The sequence below is a fragment of the Rhinopithecus roxellana genome, chromosome 19, assembly GCF_007565055.1.
Source record: "Rhinopithecus roxellana isolate Shanxi Qingling chromosome 19, ASM756505v1, whole genome shotgun sequence".
Classification (NCBI taxonomy): domain Eukaryota; kingdom Metazoa; phylum Chordata; class Mammalia; order Primates; family Cercopithecidae; genus Rhinopithecus; species Rhinopithecus roxellana.
Genome location: NC_044567.1, coordinates 72,178,785 through 72,198,568, shown reverse-complemented (window position 1 = coordinate 72,198,568; position 19,784 = coordinate 72,178,785). Strand labels below are relative to the sequence as shown.

Here is a 19,784-nt window from a genome sequence, read left to right as displayed (position 1 = left end):
CTTACCCTCACCCTGGTCCCCTACCCCCAACCACTTCCAGCAATTCTAGGGTGCTGTTGGGCTAGATGTCCCCCACTCCGGGAGAGGAGGGTGCCGGGACTGGACATCTGCCCTCCCCAGACTTCCAATGAGAGGGCAGTGCAGGGCTGGGCCACTTGGCTTCCTGCCCTGGATCTATATTTACTGCCTATCCCCAGCTGACCCCTCCCAGGCTGGCCAGGGCAGCTGCCAAAGGGCCAGAGAGCTAACTGCCAGTGGAGAGCTGTCCCAGCATCCACCTCCCACACATAGCAGCTGCAGATCCCCACAGCACTGGCCCTGTCCCCAGGGCTCGCCAGACCCCCCATTCCCCACCTGCATGTACCCAGAAGTCAGGCTATGAGACAAGCTTGCAGAGAGCTCAGGCCTCAGGCATCCCCAGGCCTCTTCCACAGGCTGGCTGTGCAGCCTGGGACAAGCCAGTCCCCTCTCTGGGACTCCGTTTTCTGCTGGGCTAATTCTTTCTGGCAGATCCTTTCCATCACCTGGAGAAGGATCCTTTCCATCCTTCTCCAGCTCATCATATCTGGACTTTGGGAAATAAATGCTGCCTCAATTTGGAAGACCACTTCCTGCTCCTGCCAAGGGTTAAGCATGTTTTTAATTGTAATTCTGAAACAGTACCTGGAGCTCGGGCAGCAGGGGAGGCTGGGACCCTGGCCAGAATCCATAGGGCATTGCTACTCAGTGGGGCTCTGGGACCAGCAGCAGTGCCATTTCTAGGGAGCTTGCCAGTAATCCAGGAGCTCAGGCCCTGCCCCAGAATTGAGAAATAAGAATCTGCATTTTAACCAGATCCCCAGGTGATGTCCAGCACGGGAAGCTGGGCCTTAAGAACAGATAGCCAGGGAGCAGGGCGAGGGTGTGCAGACCTCATGCTTCTGCTTGTCCATCCCACTCCTCCCACCCTTAGAGAAGATTCGGAGGCCTTCTTGAGGGAGTAGAGGGGGCCTGGGGTGGGGGCGGGGTATCAGGGCAAAGAGAGAGCGGCTGGATCACAGTCTGCCTAATTCCCCTTGTACTGCACCTCAGACCCCAAATAGCTTGGGCCAGGAAGGCGTTAGGGAAATGTGGGGGACACAGGAATCCCCCCAGACTGACTTCCTGCCTGGCTGGAGGCCTCACACTACCCCAATTTCCTGTACCTCACATGATCTCCCATCCCCCAACACACACACACAGACACGCGCACACACACACACACAGACACGCACGCACACACACACAGACATGCACGCACACACACACACAGACACACGCGCGCGCACACACACACAGACACGCGCACACACACACACACAGACACGCACGCACACACACACAGACATGCGCGCGCACACACACAGTCTCTGGGTTTTTTGGGGAGTTTTTTTGTTTGTTTGTTTGTTTTTGTTTTGTTTTGTTTTGAGATGGAGTTTCGCTCTTGTGGCCCAGGCTGGAGTGCAGCGGCAAGATCTCAGCTCACTGCAACTTCCACCTCCCAGGTTCAAGCAATTCTCCTGCCTCAGCCTCCCGAGTAGCTGGGATTACAGGCATGAGCCACCACCCCGGCTAATTTTTGTATTTTTAGTAGAGATGGGGTTTCACCATGTTAGCCAGGCTGGCCCTGAACTAACGTGATCCTAATGTCCTCACGTGATCCACCTACCTCGGCTTCCCAAAATGCTGGGATTACATGTGTGAGCCACTGCATCTTGCCCGTCTCTGGGTTTTAACTCCTGCTTGCCCATTCAACTCTTTTGTGAAAACCATGTCAACGAGAATGAACTACTGTAATGAGGTCAACATTTGTGTGTGAACACAACGGAACCCCACCCTGATAAGGAAGTAATTCAACAGGCTCAGAAAGCTCTGGACCTGAAGATAATTTATAGGACTATCTATGTGAGCAGAAAGCTAGAAAGAGCCCAAATACTCAGAAATAGGACAGCAGTTAGTAAATTACAGTAAATTACCCTCCATCGATACAATGGACCAGTAGGCAGACCTTAATAAGAATAATTATGAGGAAGCTATTGGATCAACTTAATGGCATCACATGACTGTGGGCCTTTGAGGCCAAGGTGTTTGGAACACCAGCTTTGTGATTTATTTTTTCATTTTGTTTTGTATAGATGGGGTCTCATTATGTTGCCTAGGCTGGTTTTGAATTCCTGGCCTCAAGCAATCATCCTACCTTGGCCTCCCAAAGTGCCAGCTTTGTAATTTATTAATAGTAGAAGTTGGATGAATAACCTGATCTCTGAGGTTAAATGTATCTGTAAAATAGAGATAATGATACTCACCTTACAAAGTTGTTAAGCGGATAAAATGATATCATATATCCAGAAGTTCTGGCCCAGTGCTGGCATTTTCATAGGCAAAAATTCAGTGATGTGTTCCTCATGGTGACAGCCACACAGAAATATATAGTAGGGTGCACAGGAGTGAGGGTTCGAGGCTTAGACAGAAAAAGTTAAAATGCCACCATGACAGAGTTATAGGAGATATCATTTTCTTTTTCTCCTTGTGGACTTTAGGTGCAGAGGGTTAAATTAGTCATCCTCCTGAGGTCAGGGCAGGTTATCATCAACTGTTCTTGTTTCCTTTCTTTCTTCCTTTTCTCATTCCATTTCTTCTTTTCTTCGTCTGTCTTTTTTTTTTTTTTTTTTTTTTTTTTTTTTTTTTTTTTTGAGATGGAGTCTCGCTCTGCCGCCCAGGCTGGAGTGCAGTGGCGCAATCTTGGCTCACTGCAAGCTCCACCTCCTGGGTTCACGCCATTCTCCTGCCTCAGCCTCCTGAGTAGCTGGGACTACAGGTGCCCGCCACCATGCCCAGCTAATTTTTTGTATTTTTAGTAGAGATGGGGGTTTCACCGTGTTAGCCAGGATGGTCTCAATCTCCTGACCTCGTGATCTCCCCGCCTCGGCCTCCCAAAGTGCTGGGATTACAGGTGTGAGCCACCACGCCCAGACCTCTTTTTTTTTTTTTTTTTTTTTTTTTTTTTTTTTTTTTTTTTGAGACAGAGTCTTGCTCTGTCACCCAGGCTGGAGTTCAGTGGCACGATCTTGGCTCACTGCAATCTCTGCTCCCTGGGTTTAAGCAATTCTCCTGCCTCAGCCTCCTGAGAAGCTGGGATTACAGGGGCCCACCACCATGCCTAGCTAATGTTTGTATTTTTTAGTACAGATGGGTTTTCACCATGTTGCCTAGGCTGGCCTCGAACTCCTGACTGACCTCAAGTGATCCTCCTGCCTTGGTCTCCCAAAGTGCCTGGATTACAGGCATGAGCCACCACACCCGGCCTGCTCCTCTTTTGTCCTCATTCCTTACTCCTATTTTATTCCCCCGCCACAGCAACCATTTTAACTTGCTTAATTTGTTTCTTTTTATGTGAATGGGTTCTTGAAAACATGCGTCATTGTTGTTTTTTAAAATTTTATTACGAAAATTTTTATACACAAAAGTAGAGAAAGAATCCCAATATACTCATCTGTCAAATTCAGAAATTATCATCTGGGTGTGGTGGCTAATGTCTGTAATCCCAGCACCATGGGAGGCTGAGGAGGGAGGATTGCTTGAGCCCAGGAGTTCAAGCCTGCAGTGAACTAAGATCATGCCACTGCATGCCAGCCTGGACAACAGAGTCAAACTTATTCTCTTAAAAAAATAATAAAATAGGTCGGGCGCAGTGGCTCACACTGTAATCCCAGCACTTTGGGAGGCTGAGGCAGGAGGATCACTTGAGGTCAGGAATTCAAGACCAGCCTGGCCAAAATGGCGAAACCCCATCTCTACTAAAAAATACAAAAATTAGTCTGGGCAAGGTGGCTCACACCTGTAATCCCAGCACTTTGGGAGGCCAAGGCAGGCGGATCACGAGATCAAGAGATCGAGACCATCTGGCCAGCACAGTGAAACCCTGTCTCTACTAAAAATACAAAAATTAGCTCGGCGTGGTGGCGCATGCCTATATTCCCAGCTACTCAGGGTGCTGAGGCAGGAGAATCACTTGAACCCAGAAGGCAGAGGTTGCAGTGAGCTGAGATTGTGCCACTGCACTCCAGCCTGGAGACAGAGCAAGACATCGTCTCAAAAAAAAAAAAAAAAAATTAGTTGGGCATGGTTGCATGTGCCTGTAATCCCAGCTACTCAGGAGGCTGAGACAGGAGAATCACTTGAACCCAGGAGGCAGAGGTTGCAGTGAGCCTAGATGGCATCACTGCACTCCATCCTGGGTGACAGAGCAAGATTCTGTCAAAATAATAATAATAATAATAAAATAAAAACAAAAATTATCAAAATTGTGCGTTGAAATCTTGCTTAAATATTTGCCTAACATACATTTGCTTTATCTTCCTCTTTTTTCCCTTTGCCAAAATACTTTAAATCCCAGACTTCATGCCATTTCACCCCTATATTATTTAGCTATGCATGCCCCCCTCATTGAACCTAACCACAATGCTATCACACCCAACTAAATTAGCAGTAATACCTTCATATCATCTCATATCTAATCCGTAACCAACATTTTTAAATTGTCTCAAAATGTACCTTTACACTTGGTTTGTCTTATGTGTATTTCTATATGTAATCAGCATTAGATTCTATATCTTGATCTGTTGTTTCCTCTTTTATTTTTTCTTCATTTCTTTTTTTTTTTTTTTCTTTTGAGACGGGATCTCACTCTCACCCTGGCTGGAGTACAGTGGCACAATCACAGCTCATTACAGCCCCCACCTCCCAGGCTCAAGGGATCCTCCCGCCTCAGCCTCCCGGGAAGCTGGGACCACAGGCACTTGCCACCATGCCCAACTAAATTTTTTTTGTAGAGACAGGGTCTTGGCACATTGCCCAGGCTGGTCTCCAACTCCCTGGCTCAAGCGATCCTCCCACCTCGGCCTCCCAAAGTGTTGGGATTACAGGCTTGAGCCACCACGCCTGGTCTTTCTTTTCTTACAAAGCCACCAGTTCCCCTCCCATGATAACTCGCTAATCCATTAACCCATTAATTCATTAATCCATGAATGGATTAGTCCATTCATGAAGGCAGAGCCTTCATGACCCAATCATCTCTTAGAGTCTTACCTCTTGGCTGGCGCAGTGGCTTACACCTGTAATCCAGCACTTTGGGAGGCCGAGGTGGGCAGATCACCTGAGGTCGGGAGTTCAAGACCAGGCTGACCAACATGGAGAAACCCCATCTCTACTAAAAATACAAAATTAGCTGGGCATGCCTATAATCCCAGTTATTCGGGAGGCTGAGGCAGGAGAATCGCTTGAACCAGGGAGGCGGAGGTTGCAGTGAGCCGAGATTGCACCATTGCACTCCAGCCTGGGCAACAAGAGCAAAACTCCCTCCCACACCAAAAAAAAAAAAAAAAAAGCCCTACCTCTCTCTGGGTGCGGTGGCTCACGCCTGTAATCCCAGCACTTTGGGAGGCCAAGATGGGCGGATCACAAGGTCAGGAACTCGAGACCAGCCTGGCCAATATGGTGAAACCCCATCTCTACTAAAAATACAAAAATTAGCTGGGTGTGGTGGCGGGCGCCTGTAATCCCAGCTACTCAGGAGGCTGAGTACGGAGAATCTATTCAGGAGGCTGAAGCAGGAGAATCGCTTGAACTCGGGAGGCAGAGGTTGCAGTGAGCCAAGATCACACCACTGCACTCCAGCCTGGGCTACAAGAGCAAAACTCCGTCTAAAAAAAAAATCATCTCATATATGGGGTCCTGTCTCTGTCTTCTCCATTGCGTTTCTTCAGACTATGTCACGGCTCCTTTTTATTACCAAAGTTTTAGAGAAGGCCTTAATATCTGCTAGACCAAGTCCTCCTTGTATTAAGATAGGGTAGATCATCTTGTGGTGATAACCCCAAATCTCAGTGGCTTAATCCATGAATACTTATCTCCCACTTACACAAGATCCACTGCATTTGTCCATGGCAGCTTCCTTCATATGGGGCCCATGGATCCAAGATGATTATATCTGTGGTGAAACTGAAATATATGACTTCCAGGTCACTTTGGCAGAAGAAGAAAGGGCTGGAGGATGCACACAAGCTCTTAAATGCCTGAGCTGGGCAATGACGAAGTCACTGTGCTTATAGCCCTTTGACCAGAACCAGTCATGTGGCCCTGCCTAACTTCAAAGAGGCCCCAAAATGGGAAGAAGCCAGCGATATTCAAAGCAGACTAAAATGTTTCCAGCCAAACGCCTCTTCATTCTTTTTCATAAAGATAATTTAGCTATAATGAGGGCCTTTATTCTTACTCTTACTGTAGTCTTCCAAAACATTCAATTGGAAATCTGACTGAGATCGCTTAAATGTTTCTAATGTTGTTGCCATATCTTTTTTTACCTTTTTTTTTTTTTTAATTTGAAACGGAGTTTCGCTCTGTCGCCCAGGCTGAAGTGCAGTGGTGCTATCTTAGCTCACTGCAACCTCCGCCTCCCGGGTTCAAGCAATTCTCATGCCTCAGCCTCCCAAGTAGCTGCGAACCTGGCTAATTTTTGTATTTTTTTAGGAGAGACAGGTTTTCACCATGTTGGCCAGGCTGGCCATGAACGCCTGACCTCAAGTGATCCACCCACCTTGGCCTCCCAAAGTGCTGGGATTACAGGCATGAGCCACCCTGCCTGGTCTTATTTTAATGAGAAAGATCATCTACCCTAACAAGTCCAAAGGCTGAGGCTGGAATGCTACCTCTTCCTTTATCCTTTATGTCCCCAAAGGCTCCCACTCCTGGGCTTCCAAGCCCTAGGTTTATATTTATTCTTTTTTTTTTTTTTTTTTTTGGAAAGGATCTCACTCTGTCGCTCTTTTGCCCAGGCCAGAATGCAATGGTGTGATCTCGGCTCACTGCAACCTCCACCTCCCAGGCTACAGGGATCCTCCCACTTCAGCCTCCCGAGTAACTGGGACTATAGGCACACACCACCACACCTGGCTAAGTTTTGTTTGTTTGTTTGTTTGTTTTGAGACGGAGTCTAGCTCTGCTGCCCAGGCTGGAGTGCAGTGGCCGGATCTCAGCTCACTGCAAGCTCCACCTCCTGAATTCATGCCATTCTCCTGCCTCAGCTTCCTGAGTAGCTGGGACTACAGGTGCCCACCACCATGCCCGGCTAGTTTTTTGTATTTTTTTTAGTAGAGACGGGGTTTCACCGTGTTAGACAGGATGGTCTCGATCTCCTGACCTCGTGATCCGCCTGTCTTGGCCTCCCAAAGTGCTGGGGTTACAGGCCACCGCACCCGGCCTAAGTTTTGTATTTTTTATAGAGATGGAGTCTCGCCATGTTGCCCAGGCTGATCTCAAATTCCTGAGCTCAAGCGGTCCTCCCACCTCAGCCTCCCAAAGTTCTGGAACTACAGGAGTGAGGCACCATGCAGGCCTATATTTATTCTTACAGTTGTGCGGCACTCTCCATTTTGATTTTTGTTGCTTATTCATGTCTAATCTCTCCCAATTGAGTGGAAGATCCCAGAAGCAGGGACTTTAGGTTGAGCATTTCTTTTCTCCTCCCACCTACACCCCAACCCCTGTTCCTAGCACAGTTTATGGGAAGACCGCACCCTAAGTTCAGTGTTGAGGCCAGGGTGGGGTTGGAAACTTGGGAGAGGTCTTGAAGGCTAAGAACCAGGGATAGGAACCCCACTCCTCTTTATTGGAGAGAGGCAGAGCCTGGAACTTGGAAACTCTTTCTGGTCCCCTGTGGCCATGCAGGGCATCACATCACATGGTCAGGGGGCTGAGCTTGCTGAAATGCTAATTCAGGTTTCTCTTCTTCTTATAAAGCTACCAGTCCCCCTCTAACCATTAATTATGAATGAATTAGTTCATTCATGAGGGCCGCCCTCAAGATCCCTATCATCTCTCGCTCTGTCACCCAGGCTGGAGTGCAGTGGTGCTATCTCGGCTCACTGCAACCTCCGCCTCCCAGGTTCAAGCAATTCTCCTGCCTCAGCCTCCTGAGTAGCTGGGACTACAGGTGCCCGCCACCACGCCTAGCTAATTTTTGTATTTTTAGTAGAGATGGGGTTTCACCATATTGACCAGGCTGGTCTTGAACTCCTGACCTTGTGATCCGCCCACCTTGGCCTGCCAAAGTGCTGGGATTACAGGCGTGAGCCAACGCACCCGGCTCCCATCATCTAAAGGTCTCACCTTTCTCATTTTTTTTTTTTTGTTTGTTTTTTGTTTTTTGTTTTTTTGACGGAGTTTGGCTCTTGTCGCCCAGGCTGGAGTGCAAGAGCATGGTGGCATGGTCTCGGCTCACTACAACCTCCGCTTCCCGGGTTCAAGCGATTCTCTTGCCTCAGCCTCCCAAGAAACTGAGAATACAGGCACCCCCCACCATGCTGTACTAAGTCTTGTATTTTTAGTAGAGATAGGGTTTCACCATGTTGACCAGGCTGGCAAACTCCTGACCTCAGGTGATCTGCCCGCCTGGACCTCCCAAAGTGCTGGGATTACAGGCATGAGCCACCACGCCTGGCCAGCCTCACCTTTCTCTTCTGCTCTCAGTCTTCTAGGCCCCTTCCCTCTTTGGGCCCTATCAAGTTGTTGAGAGTTGTTGGGTGGGGGATGGTGTCACTCCCAGGCTGGGTAATAAACCCTTTTCTCTTCTGATCACTGCTAACAAGGTGTGTCATATTTGGGAGGTTTGTTTCTGTCTCTTTGTAAATGGGGGGTCTGGGTTCTCAGTTTTGCTGATCATATGGAACAGTTCTAGGGCTGTGTGACAGGATGTGACCCAGGGTTGGCAGGCTACAGGGATATGAGCTGTGGAAATTGAGAGGGCAGAGAGCAGAATAAGCTGAATAAGTAGCTTTTAGTATTTATTGAGCACATACTATGTGCTAGGCACAGTTCCAGGTGCTTTCCGTGTTCTTACTCTTTTCCTTCTCACAATAACCCTGTGAGGTCAGTTCTAGCCCCATTTTAGTGATAAAGAAACTGAAGCACAGAGAAGATAAGGAACTCACCATAGGTCATATGGCTTCTAAGAGGCAGGGTGGGATTCAGGCACACGGCTGTTTGACCAAGAGCCTGGTGTCCTTCTACACCTCTATGCCATCAAGCTCATATAGTCCAGAGACAGAAGGCTTCTGGAGAAGAGGAACTAGACTTTGGACACTGGATAGAATTCAAGATGGGGACGTGCACAGTGGCTCACTCCTGTAATCCCAGCACTTTGGGAGGCCGAGGTGGGCGGATCACCTGAGGTCAGGAGTTCGAGACCAGCCTGACCAACAGGGCAAAACCCTGTCTCTACTAAAAATACAAAAATAGTTGGGTGTGGGGGCATGCACCTGTGATCCCAGCTACTTGGGAGGCTGAGGCAGGACAATTGCTTGAACCTGGGAGGTGGAGGTTGCAGTGAGTGGAGATGAGATCGTGCCACTGCACTCCAGCCTGGGTGACAAGAGCAAAACTCCGTCTCAAAAAAAAAACAAAAGGGAATTCAAGTTGGTCTCTAAGGTCAGGGATAATGGAGGGTGGGGCAACTCCCAGGTAGGTAGGGGAGTGGTTTGGCCAAGGGCAGGGAGGTAGGAATGGTGTATGGACAGCACAGGGAAGGCTTGACTGCAGAGGTAGGTCCTTCTAGAACAGGTTCATATAAGATGGGGAAAGCAAGGTCAGGTTTGAAGAATCCTAACTGCCAAGAAGGGTTTGGACTTGATTCAGGAGGCACTAGGGAGTCTTGCAGGTTCTCGGGCTGGGAAGTGACATGATTAAAGTGATTCACCTGGAAGTGAATTCATACAGGAGGAATTTGCTGTAAGGAGGCAAATTAGGAATCTGTGCATGTCAGTGAGTCAGTAGCAGAGGCAGGTGGACATAGCCCATGCTGTCATAGGGTCTGCGGTCAGTATGGGAGCCTGACATTCATCAAGAGTGAGCACTGGCTGGCCATGGTGTTCATGCCTGTAAACCCAGCACCTTGGGAGGGGCTGAGGTGGGCAGATGCCTTGAGCCCAGGAGTTTGAGACTAACCTGGGCAACGTGGCAAAACCCTGTCTCCAAAAAAAAAATAGCCGGGCTTGGTGGCACGCACCTATAGTCAGTATTCGAGAGGCTGCGGTGGGAGGATCACTTGAGTCCAGGAGGTCAAGGCTACAGTGAGCCGTGATCGCACCACTGCACCCCAGCCTGGGTGACGGAGTGAGACTTTGTCTCAAAAACAAAACAAAAGAAAACACTGGTATTGTGCAGGGAGTGGCAGCAGCAGAGGGAGCTGGAGTTAGGCAGGGCTTCTTAGAGGCAGAGACATTTGATCTGACTCCCGAAGGACAAGCAGTAACTGTCCCAGTGATGAGAGAGGTGGAATATCTTGAAGGAATAGAGTCTAGGAAATAGAATATATGTGAGAAGTAGCCTGAAGAGAAATGGGTGAAATTTGCTCAGCAGAGTGAAGTGACATCATGGAAAGCCTACTGGGTTGGCAGACCACATGGTGACCTCAGAAGGTTGTTTCTTCCCCATGTACCTGGGCCCAAAGCCAGCTGACAGGAGGTGAGGAAGGAAGGGCCGGGTGAGGAAGCAGAAGCAGGAGGTGTGGGTTGTGGTCTGAGGGTCCAGCAGGAGTGCTCAGCTGACTTTTTCCCAAGATGGACCAGAAAATGCTTTGCAGGCTGGGGGGCACATTCACACTCACACACATCAAATCGTCTCTCTCTTTCCCTTAAAACATATCTTTTTATTTTCCGATTTCAAAAATAATACATGTATAAAATACCTACAGAATGATCTAACATAGAGAATAAAAATCTCTAATAATTTGGCCAAGTGTGGTGGCTCATGCCTGTAATGCCAGTACTTTGGGAGGCCAAGGCAGGAGGATCACTTGAGGTCAGGAGTTCAAGACCAGCCTGGGCAACATGGTGAGACTTTGTGTCTGCTAAAAATTTAAAAACTAGCCAGGTGTAGTGGTGCTCACCTGTAGTCCCAGCTACTACTCAAGAGGCTAAGGTGGGAGGATCACTTGAGCCCAGGACTTTGAGGCTGCAGTGAGCTATGATGTCACCACTGCTCTCCAGCAGAGTAAGGCAGAGTGGGAGGCTGTCTCTAAAAAAACAAACAAACAAAAAAATCTCCAGTAATCACTGTTAATAATTTAGAGTATATTCCTCCAGATTTATTATATGTGAACACTAATTTACATACATATTTTTCTTTCTTTCTTCTTCTTTTTTTTTTTTTTCAAGACAGGGTCTTGCTCTGTCTCCCAGGCTGGAGTGCAGTGGCACGATCTTGGCTCACTGCAACCTCCACCTCCTGGGCTCAAGTGATTTTCCCACCTCAGCCTCCCTAGTAGCTGGGACTACAGGTGTGTTCTACCACGCCCAGCTAATTTTTTTAATTTTTGGTAGAGGTGGGGTTTTATCATGTTGCCCAAGCTGGTCTTGAACTCTTGGACTCAAGTGATTTCACCCGCCTCAGGCTCCCAAAGTGCTGGGATTAACAGGTGTGAGCCACTGCGCCCAGCCTACCTTACATATATTTTAAAATAGAGCATGTCTGCATGCATGTGTGTATTTTTTTTTTTTTTTCTTTAATTTTAGAGTGTCCCACTCTGTCACCTAGGATGGAGTACAGTGGCTCAATCACGGCTCACTGCAGCCTCAACTTCCCAGGCTGAAGTAATCCTCCTACCTCAGTCTCTGGAGTAGCTAGGACAACAGGCACCAATCACCACACCCAGTCAATTAAAAAATAAAATTTGAGGTCGGGTGCGGTGGCTCAAGCCTGTAATCCCAGCACTTTGGGAGGCCGAGACGGGCGGATCACGAGGTCAGGAGATCGAGACCATCCTGGCTAACACGGTGAAACCCTGTCTCTACTAAAAAACACAAAAAACTAGCCAGGCGAGGTGGCGGGCGCCTGTAGTCCCAGCTACTCGGGAGGCTGAGGCAGGAGAATGGTGTAAACCCGGGAGGCGGAGCTTGCAGTGAGCTGAGATCCAGCCACTGCACTGCAGCCTGGGCGGCAGAGCGGGACTCCGTCTCAAAAAAATAAAATAAAATAAAATAAAATAAAATAAAATAAAATAAAATAAAATAAAATAAAATAGGCCGGGCGCAGTGGCTCACGCCTGTAATCCCAGCACTTTGGGAGGCCAAGGCGGGCGAATCATGAGGTCAGGAGATTGAGACCATCCTGGCGAACACGGTGAAACCCCGTCTCTACTGAAAATACAAAAAAATTAGCCGGGCGTGGTGGTGGGCGTCTGTAGTCCCAGCTACTCGGGAGGCTGAGGCAGGAGAATGGCGTAAACCCGGGAGGCGGCAGAGCTTGCAGTGAGCGGAGATTGTGCCACTGCACTCCAGCCTGGGTGACAGAGCAAGACTCCGTCTCGGAAAAAAATAAAAATAAAAAAATAAAATAAAATAAAATAAAATTTGGTAGATACAAGGTCTTCCTATGTTGCGTAGGGTGGTCTAAAACTCCTGGGCCCAAGCGATCCCCTCGACCTCCCAAAGTGCTGGGATTATAGGCGCGAGTCATTCTACCTGGCCCTTATATAATTTTTTTAAACACAACTTCAAAATACATGAAGTTGAAACTGATGGAACTGAAAGGAGAAATAGATAACTCTACCATTATGGCAGGAAGCTACCACTACTCTCTCAGTAATCGATAGAACTAGTACACAGAAAAGCACGAAGGATATAGAACACCTAAATAGCACTAGAAACCAACTTGACCTAATTTATCTTTGGGGGACACTCCACCCAACTACAGCAGAATACATATTATTTTCAAATGCCCATGGATCATTCACCTTAAAATAGACAACATTCTGGGCCACAAACATAAACCTTAACAAATTAAAAGAATGGAAATCACAGAAAACATAGCCTATGTTCATAACATTATTAAATTATAAATCAATAACAGAAAGCCATCTAGCAAATCCCTAAATATTTGTTTTTGTTTGTTTGTTTTGAGATGGAGTCTCTCTCTGTTGCCCAGGCTGGAGTGCAGTGGTGCAATCTCAGCTCACTGCAAGCTCCACCTCCCGGGTTTAGCAATTCTCCTGCCTCAGTCTTCCGAGTAACTGGGATTACAGGTGTGTGTCACTATGACCAGCTAATTTTTGTATTTTTAATAGAGATGATGGGGTTTTACCATGTTGGCCAGGCTGCTCTCAAACTCCTGACCTCAAATGATCTGCCCACCTAGCAAAGTGCTAGGATTACAGGCATGAGCCACAGCACCAGGCCACAAATCCCTAAGTATTTGGAAAGTAAAACAATGCACTTCTAAATAACCCATAGACCAAAGCTAAAGTCATAAGTGAAATTGGCAAATATTTTGAACTAAAGGAAGATGAAAACATATCAAAATTTGTGAGATGCAATGAAGTAGTGCTTAGAGGGAAACGGAGCCTTAAATACCTAGATTGGAAAATAAGAGGCCATGTGAGGTGGCTCACACCTGTAATCTCAGCACTCTGGGTGGCTAAGGCAGGTGGATCATTTGAGGTCAACAGAGTGAGACTCCATCTCAAAAAAAAAAAAAAAAGAAAGAAAGAAAAAGAAAATAAGAAAGATCTCAATTCAGTAACCTAAACTCCTGCTATAAGAAACTAGAAAAAAATGAGCAAATTAAACCCAAAGCAGACAAAAGGAAGGAAATAATAAAGATAGAATAGAAAACAATGAAATTGGCCAGGCTCAGTGGCTCAGGTCTGTAATCCTAGCACTTTGGGAGGCCAAGGCAGATGGGTCACTTGAGGTTGGGAGTTCAAGACCAGCCCGGCCAGCATGGTGAAACCCCATCTCTAATAAAAATACAAAAATTAGCCCGGCATGGTGGTGTGCACCTGTAGTCCTGGCTACTTGGGAGGCTAAGATGGCGGAACCGCTTGAACCCGAGAGGCAGACTTTGCAGTGAGCCGAGATAGCACCACTACACTCCAGCCTGTGTAACTGAGTGAGTCGCAAAAAAAAAAAAAAAAAAAAAAAATCAATGAAATTGAGAACAAACTGTAGAGGAAGTCGGTGAAACCAAAAGCTAGTTCTTTGGAAAAAAAATCAGTAAAATTGATAAACCTTTGGTCAGACTGACCAAGAAAAACAGAGAAGAGACACAAACTGTAAACAACAGAAAAGGAAGACATCACTACAGACCCTAAAACATTAAAAGAATAACAAAGGAGTACTACAAACATAAATACCCATACATTTGACAACTTAAATGAAATGGTAAAATTTCTGTTGGCCGGGCATGGTGGCTCACTCCTGGAATCCCAGCACTTTGGGAGACTGAGGCAGGCGGATCGCTTGAGGCCAGGCATTTGAGACCAGCCTGGCCAACATGATGAGACCCTGTTTCTACTAAAAATACAAAACTTAGCCGGCCGTAGTGGTGCGCCCCTGTAATCCCAGCTACTTGGGAGGCTGAGGCAGGAGAATCGCATGAGCCTGGGAGGCAGAGGTTGCAGTAAGCTGAGATCGGGCCACTACACTCCAGCCTTGGCAACAAGAGAGAAACTCTGTCTCAAAATAATAATAATAATAATTAATTAATTAATTAAATTAAAAAGTAAAATAAAATTCCTATACATCAGGATAAAAAAATTCCTATCATCTGTGCTGTGTGGGAATTTTTTTTTTCTTTTTCCTTTTCTTTTGAGACAGGGTCTTACTCTGTCATCCACGCTGGAGTGCAGTGGAACAATCATGGCTCATTGCATCCTCAACTTCCTGGGTTCCAGTGATCCTCCTGCCTCAGCCTCCTAAGTAGCTGGGATCACAGGCATGAGGGCACTATCCTCGGCTAATTTTTGTATTTTCTGTAGAGACAGGGTCTTGCTATGTTGCCCAGACTGGTCTCAAACTCCCGGGCTCAAGCAATCCTGCTGCCTTGGCCTCCCAAAGTGCTGGGATTATAGGCATGCGCTACCACACCCAGCCCCTATATAATTTTTTAAACGAGTGAAAGACACAAACAGCCAAATTCACTCAAAATGAAATAAAGGATTTCGACTGGGCAAGGTGGCTCACGCCTGTAATCCCAACACTTTGGAGTTGGGATTATGAGCCCAGGGGTTCAAGATTAGCTTGGGCAACATAGCAAGACTTCCTCTTAAAAAAAAAAAAAAAGGCCGGGCGCGGTGGCTCAAGCCTGTAATCCCAGCACTTTGGGAGGCCGAGATGGGCGGATCACGAGGTCAGGAGTTCGAGACCATCGTGGCTAACACGGTGAAACCCCGTCTCTACTAAAAAATACAAAAAGCTAGCCGGGCAAGGTGGCTGGTGCCTGTAGTCCCAGCTACTCGGGAGGCTGAGGCAGGAGAATGGCGTAAACCCGGGAGGCAGAGCTTGCAGTGAGCTGAGATCCGGTCACTGCACTCCAGCCCAGGCGACAGAGCGAGACTCCGTCTCAAAAAAAAAAAACAAAAAAAACCAAGAAGGAAAGTTTCCAGTCTAACACGTAAAGAGCTTGGAAATCACCTCTACACTCAAACAAGTAAAAAGCTGAAAAAACTGAAAAATCAACTCTTGTTAGGTCCATCAGAGAAGTGGGGTCACACAGCAAATTGTTGTGCCCTAAATTGGTGAGCCAGTCAGATAAAATCACAATTTTTTTCTTAGACAGGCTCTTGCTCTGTCTGCAGTACAGTGGCACAATGATAGCTCACTGCAGCCTCAAATACCCGGGCTCAAGCAATTCTTCTGTCTCAGCCTCTCTAATAGTTGGGGCTACAAACACGAGCCACCACACCCAGCTAATTTTTCAATTTTTGGTAGAGATGAGGTCTCCCTGTGTTGTCCAGGCTGGTCTCAAACTCCTGGGCTCAAGCAATACTCCTGCCTCAGCCTCCCAAAGTGTCGGGATTACAGGCATGAGCCACGATGCCCAGCCTGAGAATCACAGTTTATGGGAGCAGAAATTCACAAGCAGCAACCTCCACAGGAACCAGTGCCACTGTAGGAAAACCTGAAGTGTAATTGACAAATTGCTGTAGGCTCAATGTGAGCAACTCTGAAAGTTAAAAACCCCAGGGGGCAAGGGTCAGGGGTTAGTGAGGCCGGAAGTGAGTATAATAAAGTGTCTATAGGGAGGCAGGGCCAGAGGAGAAAGTTGGAGTGGTGACCTAAGCAGGCAGTGGTGTGATCTGGAACCAAATCGGCCCGCAGTACGATGCGGAGATTCCATGAGGCCCTGCTTTGCTCTTCCTCTTGGCCCTGCTCTGCATCCACTGAGACCACTTCCTTCCCGTCCTCATTTTGCTAGCTCCAATCCACAGCTGTTGTTGCAGAGGATGCTAATGGCCCAGGCTCACTTCCATGGGCTATATGGAGTCTTGCAATCAATGCGTGCCCTCAACTTCAACACCCAACTCAGGTCACTCAGGGAGGCAGGCCATCAGTCTGGTGTGTGATGCTGTGCCTGGTGCTAAGAGGGTGACAAGGACGAGAAAGCCCTGTAGCTGCCTGTTCAGCTCTATCATGGGAAAGAGTAACCTGAAATTTGCTGGAATGCCGATCACTCTTACAGTTTCCACTAGTAGCCTCAACTTCATGGCCGCAGACTGCCAACAGGACACAGCTGAGGATGTTGCCTATGTTGCCAAAGACCCTGTGAATCAGAAAGCCTGCCACATTCTGGAGTGTCCCAAAGGCCTTCCCAGGATGTCATCAGCACCATTGACCAGGCCTTCGAGTTGTGCTTCAAACAATACCTCAGGAACCCACCCCAACTGGTCACCCCCATGACAGGATGGCTGGCTTTGATGGATCAGCTTGGAATAAGGAGGAGGAGGAAGAGCCACCTGACCATTAGCACTATAATGACGTCCCAGGGAAGGAACCTCCTCTTGGGGAGTTCGTAGACATGAGGCTTCGGGAAGGAGCCGCTTCAGAGGCTGCTTGACCCACTCCACCCAGTGTCTGGTCCCCCAGCCACTTGGGAGCTACACTGCCTGTGGGACAGCCTGCTGGGGGAGATCCAGAAGTCCACAAACAGATGCTACCTCCACCACCCTGTCCAGCAGGCAGAGAGCTCTCCAGTGATCCCTCCTGTGTCAACGTCCAGAACCTAGACAAAGCCCAGCAAGCAGAAGGTGGTGCTGGGCCCCCCATCCTGCCATCAGTGGCAGCGCACCCTGGGACCTCTTTGACATGAAGCCCTTTAAAGATGCTCTTTGGGTGCCTCCCCCTCCCCAGAGGTGTCCGTGGCTGAGCAGCTCCAAGGGGAGCCCTGGTTCCATGGGAAGGTGAGTCAGCAAGAGGCTGAGGCATTGCCACAGCTCCAAGGGGACTTCTTGGGGCAGGAGAGCACGACCAAGGCCAGTATGTGCTTACTGGCTTGCAGAGTGGGCAGCCCAAGCACCTGCTACGGGTGGACCCTGAAGGACTGGTTTGGACAAAGGATCACTGCTTTGAGAGTGTCAGTCCCAGCACTTTGGGAGGCCAAGGCGGGCGGATGACGAGGTCAGGAGATCGAGACCATCCTGGCTAACATGGTGAAACCCCGTCTCTACTAAAAATACAAAAAAATTAGCTGGGCATGGTGGCAGGCACCTGTAGTCCCAGCTACTCGGGAGGTTGAGGCAGGAGAATGGTGTAAACCCGGGAGGCGGAGCTTGCAGTGAACCGAGATAGTGCCACTGCACTCCAGCCTGGGCAACAGAGCGAGACTCCATCTCAAAAAAATAAAAATAAAAATAAATAAAAAGAGAGAGTGTCAGTCACCTCATCAGCTACCACATGGACAATCACTGGCCCATCATCTCTGCAGGCAGTGAACTGTATCTATAGCAACCTGTGGAGCCAAAACTGTGATCTGCCCCAGTACTCTCTTCCAGAAGATTCCACCCTATTCCCTAACTCTCGGGACCCCATTTGGGAGTGTTTTGTGGGTTTGGCCTTGTGTCAGAGCTAAGAGTAGTGTGGACACTGGGTTTAGTATCCAGCTAAGTGAGATACTTTGAGTCAGAAGCCTGGGGAGAATCCTGCTTCTCCCCAAACATTAATCCCCGAAGTATTAATGGACAGAGTGGCCCCTTACCTAGGCCTTTCCTGTGCCAACCTGATGCCCCTTCCCCGTGCCAACCAGATGCCCCTTCCCCAAGAAGGTGAGTGCTTGTCATGGAAAATGTCCTGTGGTGATAGGCCCAGTGGAGCAGTCACCCTTCTGGGCAAGGGGGAACAAATCACACCCCTCAGCTCTGTGTTGTACCCCCTCCACAACCCCCACCCCATGTTTAAACTTTGTGCCTTTGATCATCTCCTAGGTCTGAAGATATTTTATGCAAACAGTTCATGCCAGATGTGGTGGCTCACGCTGTAATCTCAGCACTTTGGGAGGCCAAGGCGGATGGATCACTTCAGGTCAGGAGTTTAAGACCAGTCTGGCCAACATGGCGAAATCCCGCCTCTACTAAAAATACAAAATTAGCTGGGTGTGGTGGTGTGCACCTATAATCCTAGTTACTAAGGAGGCTGAGGCAGGAGAATCCCTTGAACCCGAGAGGTGGAGGGTGCAGTGAGCCAATATTGTACCACTGCACTCCCGCCTGGGCGACAGAGCAAGATTCCATCTCAAAAAAAAAAAAAAAAAAAAAAAAAAAAAAAAAAATTCATGGGTCCCTGAGTTCAATGACAGGGATGCTGACACCTTCTTGGCTTCTGGGACCCTGTTTTCTCCTTGCTCAGCACCCTCTCTGGTTTGGGTTGGGAGAACAGAGGCAGGAGTGGCAGCTATCCCCTCTCCCTGGGGGTATGCAGCCCTTAGAGATTGCCCCAGAGCCCCGCTCCCAGCCAGGGGGAAGATGGATCCCTCCCTTGCTCAGTGCCTCCTGGCCGGGGCCCCTCAATCCAAGGAGTCTGTATATACATTTCATAAACCCCACCCTCCCATGATGCATGCCTATTGTACTCTACAGCCAAAATGTAGCCCTTCCTCCTGGAGCCTCTGCCCTGCCTCCCTTTCCGGGAAAGGAGGGGTGGGGTGACTGAATTTGGGCTTCCTGTGCAGTAAAGTCTCCCAGGTGGGTTTTGTGGAGGTGGGAAAAGGGGCATTGAGACCCTAAAGCAGTAGACCAAACCTGAATACCATCTGCAAGAACTGCATTCTTTTAATATTTTATATGCATATATTTTAGGAATATGGACTTACTTTCCTAATTTTGTTTTCCATGGCTTATTCTTGAGCACAAAATGATAATCAATTATTACATTTATACATCACCTTTTTGAATTTTCCAAGACCTTTTACAGCTCTTGGCATTTTCGTTGCCCAGGCCTGTGGGGTAACAGGGATCAGCAGCATTATTATTTACATCAGAGACCTGAGGCAGATGAAATTGATTTCCAGCTAGGACTAGAAAAACTTGGGCCTCTTACAACGAGGCTGGGAAGCAGAAGTTTGCGGGAATGCATGTTTGTTTCACAAAGGGGAAATGCAAAACCTGCAGTTCCTGAGTACCTTCTACAGGTCCAGCCCTGCCTAGGCCTGGAGTGGCCACACAACAGCAAGCCGGGCTTTCTCTTTAGGCCTTGTGGATAAAGCCTCCTCTTATTGTTGTTGGGATGTTTCCATGGGTCTCACTTGTACCAAAGGGAAAACTCTTCACTGAAGTCCGTATTTCTTCTAAAAATAAAAAATTAAAAAATAAAAAATAAAAATTGCAGATGGACTAGGTCAGAGGGGGCCCTACATTTTTGTGAGTTTTACCTCCAAGAGCTCTACTCAGCTGCCCTTTCCTTCATATCCTGCCATCCCCTCACACCATGTACCCCAAATCACCA

The 19,784-nt window shown here is 48.0% G+C and overlaps 1 pseudogene; it reads left to right on the top strand.

Moving 5' to 3' along the window:
* Nucleotides 1–16,300: 16,300 nt before the first annotated feature.
* On the top strand, nt 16,301–17,816 carry LOC104654741 (annotated as a pseudogene).
* Nucleotides 17,817–19,784: the final 1,968 nt, after the last annotated feature.